The sequence below is a fragment of the Nicotiana sylvestris genome, chromosome 11, assembly GCF_000393655.2.
Source record: "Nicotiana sylvestris chromosome 11, ASM39365v2, whole genome shotgun sequence".
Lineage (NCBI taxonomy): Eukaryota > Viridiplantae > Streptophyta > Magnoliopsida > Solanales > Solanaceae > Nicotiana > Nicotiana sylvestris.
This window is the reverse complement of record NC_091067.1, coordinates 80,394,458-80,400,457: the sequence shown is the minus strand read 5'-3', so window position 1 is coordinate 80,400,457 and position 6,000 is coordinate 80,394,458.

The following is a 6,000-nucleotide window of genomic DNA, read 5'->3' as shown; positions in this document are numbered from 1 at the left end:
GCAAAAATCACGTATTTGCAAGTTCTAAATAATTTTGTTTAAGAAAGTACTCATAGAAGTAATCAAGTGAATAATAAAAACCCGCAAGGACAAAAAAACACAGAATGTTAGGTATGGTACTGGAAAATCAGTCAAAGCGCACCTATTTATTCCTCTTCCATTCTCTTCCATTATTACAATTTTGAGTTAGTAGGCTTTGAGTTAGTATGCTTTGCGTACTTGCACATTCTCGGAACCAAGGAAACATACTAAGATATCTTAAAAATGAACCGGTTCTTGTTTTTTTTTAAAAAATTTATTTGTACTCAACAATCGATACGGTCACCTTCCAAGGAATACAATTTTTTTTTGTTTAATAAAGTTGCCCCGACAGACAACTAGGTTGTGTTGTATTCAAAAAAGTGCAAAAGGGGGGCTAAACCTGACCTCACAAAAATACAACAACGGTGATGCAATCACCTCAAAAGAAGGACATGAGGTTCCTTAGATCTATGAACAACATTAACTAACAAAGAAATTAGATTTTTCATACTTTGTCCTTATACTGGGAAGTTGCCATTTATCAAGGAGAAAGAGTCCTTTTGCATTGCTAGGCAATTCTTGGAGTGAGTGATACAACCTTCTCTGATTTGTGGTTGTAGCCAATTTAGCAAGACAATCCGCAACCTAATTCCCCTCTCTGAAACAGTGTCTGACCGTAGCTCTAGTTTGTTTAATGATGAGGGAGGCTCTGTCTATAACCTTTTTAATCTTCATGTTGTTAGGATTTCCATCCGTGAGCATATCCACTATGATCTTTGAGTCCAGTTCGATAGAGAAATTAGTGTACCCATTCTGACTGCACCATTTCCCTCCAAACTCTGCTGCTTTAGCCTCTGCCATGGTATGATCATCACAGCTGATATGAATAGAAAAAGCCGCAATAAGGTCCCCTTGACTGTTCCTGACAATCCTTCCAATGCATGTCTTACCACTTTCTTTGCAAAAGCTTCCACCCGTATTAACTTTGATAGTGCCGAGTAGTGGAGACTCCCATGTAACTTGTATCCATTTCTGATATGGTCTGAGTCTCTCGACCTTATCACATAATAAAGGTCATTCCATCTGAGTGTATTCACCTGGTACCATGTTGGAGATAGTCGTTTTCAATGTCCATGTGATTTGGTGTCTCATCGAGTTCAACTGAAACTTCTTTTGTTTTCCATATTTGCATGCATTTCTTTATTTCCACAGTTTCCAGCATATGATTGTAGGAGCTATCTGAAGCATTTGATTGTGCACTTTATTGTTGGCCGTTGTTTCCTACCATCTTTTAAAGGTAGCAATAATAGGCTCCTTCTGATGTTTGATTCCAAATGCATTACCTACGTTGTTCCATATGAAGATGGCAGCTTCACTACCATTAAAGACATGTTGAACTATTTCTACCTGCGTAGAAGAACAACAAGAACATCTAGAAATAATGTTAGTACCAAATCTACAAATAACATCATCAAAAGGTAACCTATTTTTGAAAATTCTCCACAAGATAAAGGACATTTTAAAAGGGAGAGAGTTATGCTAGATTTTGTTTATGAAGAAATTCTTCTGTTTCTTGAATCTAATAGAATGCCATGCTGAGTTAGAAGAAAATCTCCCATCATTAGAAGTAGTCCAAATCGGGAAATCATCCTCATTTGGGTCACCTATATCCAGTTGAGCAACACTATCCATAATATGCACGGGAAGAACATCGTTGAGTTTGACAATGTTTCATTCTCCATTAATTATGAAGTCTTTCACTGTACTTTAGAGGATCTTCCACAACCTTGAAATATGTTGGCCAATGCACCTTTACCTGTCCAGTTATCCCACCAAAAGCTACAATTACCTTTATGTATTTCCCATCTAATATTTTCCTCTGCTTTGTCTCTGATTTTGAGCATGTTTCTCCAAATATGAGAATCAGTGGGATTTGACTTTTTGTTCACTGGATGGGCTCTTTTGCAATATTTATTCTTGAGAAGGTTGGCCCATAGGGAGGGGTGAGTTCTGAATCTCCACCATCTTTTAATGTTAAGTGTATCTATGATATCCTCCATTTTTCTGACACCGGCTACTCCCTCATCTTTGGGGAGACAAAGATTATTCCATGAAGACCAATGATATTTGTTTTTACCTTCATTTGTGCCCCAAAGAAGTTTGCAAAGTGTTTCTCCATGAGCTTAGTAATTCCTTTAGGAGGGTTCATAGCAGAAAGGATGTATGTGGGGAGGGATTGTAAGACATGTTTAATCAAGATCATTCTCCCTCCAGAGGACATCATATTGGCTTGCCATCCATTAAGTTTCTTGACCACCTTAGAGAGCATACCGTCAAAAAGATTGCTAGTCTTCCTCCCCAAATAAATGGGGCATCCCAGATAAGTGAAAGGGAAAAACTTATTCATATAGCCTATAGCTTTCCTAATTCTATTGATTCTATCATCGCAGGTGTGAGAGGCTGTAATAAAGAAGCTCTTATCGTTGTTAACTTTCTACCCAGAAGCCTTTCCATACCTGTCAATAGCCTTTTTGATTAACTTGAGAGTCATGTTGTTTCCACCACAGAATATAACAATATCATCAGCGTAGGCTAAATGATTGATCATCAGACCTCTCAGATCCATGCTAAAAGGAGTGAAGCCAATAAAGTCATTTAGAGCATTTAGAGATCTAGAAAGAACCTCAGCACCAATAATAAACAAAGAAGGGGATAAGGGATCTCCATGTTTGAGGCCCTGAGTAGATGTGAAAAACCTGTTCTAGCCCCATTGATGATGATAGAGTACCATATATCTTGTAGAAGTCCCCAGATCATGTCAATCCAATTCTCTGAGAAACCAAATTTCCTCATAACTGCTATCAGAAAGGTCTAGGAAATTCTTTCATAAGCTTTTGTCATGTCAAGTTTTATAATAACATTGCCTCCTCTGTTCTTCTTGTTCACGCCCTGAGCAATCTCCTGAGCTAAAAGGATATTTTCAGTGATCAATCTTCCTTTCACAAAGCCACTTTGATTCTCTGATATAAGCTTCCCAAGAATAGGATTCAGCCTTTTGGAAAGGATCTTGGAGATAATCTTGGCAGTAAAGTTACTCAAACTAATAGGTCTCAAGTCGGAGAAACTACAAGGGGAGTCAACTTTAGGAATAAGAACTAAACAAGTATGAGAAAAAAATTTAGCGAGCCTCCTGTCATTGAAAACAGCTTGAACAAAATTAGTGATATCCTCCTTAATGATATCCCAACAGAATTGAAAGAATTTCCCATTATAACCATCCGGCCCTGCTGCACTTGCAGGATCCATGTTAAAGACAACATCTCTAATCTCCTTTGTGTCAGGAATGACAGTGAAACTTTCATTATCTGCATCAGTTACACATCGAGAAATACAGTTGATGATATCATGATCATTGTAGTGATGATTGATGTTAAAGAACTGTTGAAAGTGATGGACAGCTGCCTTGCCAATATTAGCATCCCCCTCAATTCATTGGCCTCTATGATCTTTGATTTTAAGAATTTGCAGCCTTCTCCTTCTCCCTCTAACCGGTTCTTGGTAAATGACCCTTTTTTAAGAACCTGAAAGGTGCTAAAACGGTTATTTTGTAAAGTCGCACCTCTTAATGCATTTTCAGACGCTTATAATTTTTTTAAAATTAAAATAAAGGTAAAAAAGATAAGGAAAAAGATAAGTAGGAATCCTACTCTATGAGAAAGTCATGTCACCTTCCTTTGACTATACTTTATATTAATATATAGATTATTAATAATTTTTAGAAAAAACTTTAAGTCTCATATTAAACTTTGACTTTAGGCCACGTATATATTTGAGCCGCCCTGGAATGAACCATAGACCTAAGCAAATACTACAACATTATGTATATACAATTACAATCACTGGGCTATTGCTAAATTAATACTACTATTTGGTTGACGTATTGCTAGCTGTTGAAGAAATCATATAATCAATCTATGATAAAGTTGGTAGGCTATAAACAACTGAAGTCGCATGTTAGAATTAAATATATTACTTACATACTATTTTGCATGTCAGCTTTATATCAGCAAGTTATTTAACATGCATGGATCCGAAGCAATTAGCTGGCATCAACTTCAGCTGCTTGTGCTTTTGATATATAGTAGTCATTAACCATGAATATGATCATCTGAATAACTATTGATCAAACAAAATGAAAAATCAAAAGTAAATAAAAATGTCCAGTCAATGCCATTGCTATCTTTGAATTTAGGTTATAGCACGTACAATGACCAACACATTAAAAAATCAATTAACTATATTGCTCTTCCTCTAAACCAAGAAGCTATTTGCCGACTCGTGTTGTGTTCCATAAATCGTGAACATATACAACTCATGCAGACGTTGCCTATCACCTTTTTCACCAAAGATTAATTTCTTTTTTGGAACCTCAGAGTGGACCTATCAAAACTTTCTACTGCCAAATATATAGAATTTAATGGATATGGCTAATCCATACCAATATTGTCCCTGCGCTTTAATGCAAATTGTACCAACTTTCCTTTATACTCTACTACCCACCTATAGATTTGATCAACTATATAAATCGCATCCGCAATTTTGTAACTACGAGGTATAGGGTGTGCGGACAAAGTTCTATATAAAAAGTTAATCAAAAAAAAAAAGAAATGACATGCAAAGTGTATGTAGGAATATGCTAAATTGTGTGAAGGAATTTTGGGATAATACCACATCATGTTAATATAATATTCTTGGACTAGTTTGGCGCAATTAAAGACATATATAACACTTATCTCAACTTTTAATTTAATTTAAACAATCAAATTGGAAAAGATATACAAAGAAAAAAGCTAGGATTATGTCTTATTGGATGTTCCTGCTTTTTATCATTCTCGTTTAAAAAGAGATGAACAGACTTCTTTTTTATTCATGCTGATATAAGACATAGTCACACTTGTTACTTTTGATTCATGTTGAGCGAAAAGATTAAGCGATAGAAATTAGCCCACATGGGCGTGGACCCTTTGATTTGATTCTAATTTATCTGAATAAAAAAGCTTACTCTAAAATGCACAAAAGAAAAAGAAAAAAAAAGGCAGCCGAATAAGACTTCCTTAATGCTCGTTTACATGATCGATTATCAAATAGCATTGTTTAAGGAAACTCATGCACCAATATATATAAACTCATGCAAATAATAGAGCAACAACATAAAGCTAATGCACTGAATTCCTGATTATCGAATTTCATGTGGATTATTTTTTTTCATATAAGTTTCCACTTTGTTGCCAGGAAAGTTGATAGTGCTGAGACCATGATTAGAGTTAGTAACAAAAAAGCTCCAATGGAAACCATAAACATATAAGTAAATACAATTCGTTAACATGTTACTCCCCGTTTCATATTATATGAGGTAGTTTGACTCAGCACGGAGTTTAAAAAAAAGGAAGAAGATTTTTGAAATTTGTGGTCTTAAAAGCTTAAGGGGTAAAAAGTTTGTGGAGCCATAACATTTGTGTGTCCATAAAAGCTTCTCATTAAGGATAAATATGTAAAATGAAAGAGTTTAAAGTTGAATTATTTCAAAATTTAGAAATGTGTCATTTGTTTTGAAACAGACTAAAAAGGAAAGTATCTCGTTTAAAATGAAACGGAGGGAGTATTTTTTATTCTATTTATTTAATGATGTTAACAGAAAAGAAATTAAATTTGAACTAATTGTGAAACTTATGACGGATTGTTTACCTCAGCACAACGATTAAATCAACATGATTTACCGAAACTATTTCCTCAAGTTGTAATGAGGATTCCTAATCCTTTTCACTTCAAAAGAATAAGATAAAACGAAATAATAAAATAACAAAGCGAGAAAATGAGTTTTATCCGTCACCCTTTGGATAATTGTGTTTGCAAACTATGTCGCATGTACACTGTTAGTGCGATGTTCATTTAAATTCCAGAAAATAAAAATAAAAAGAA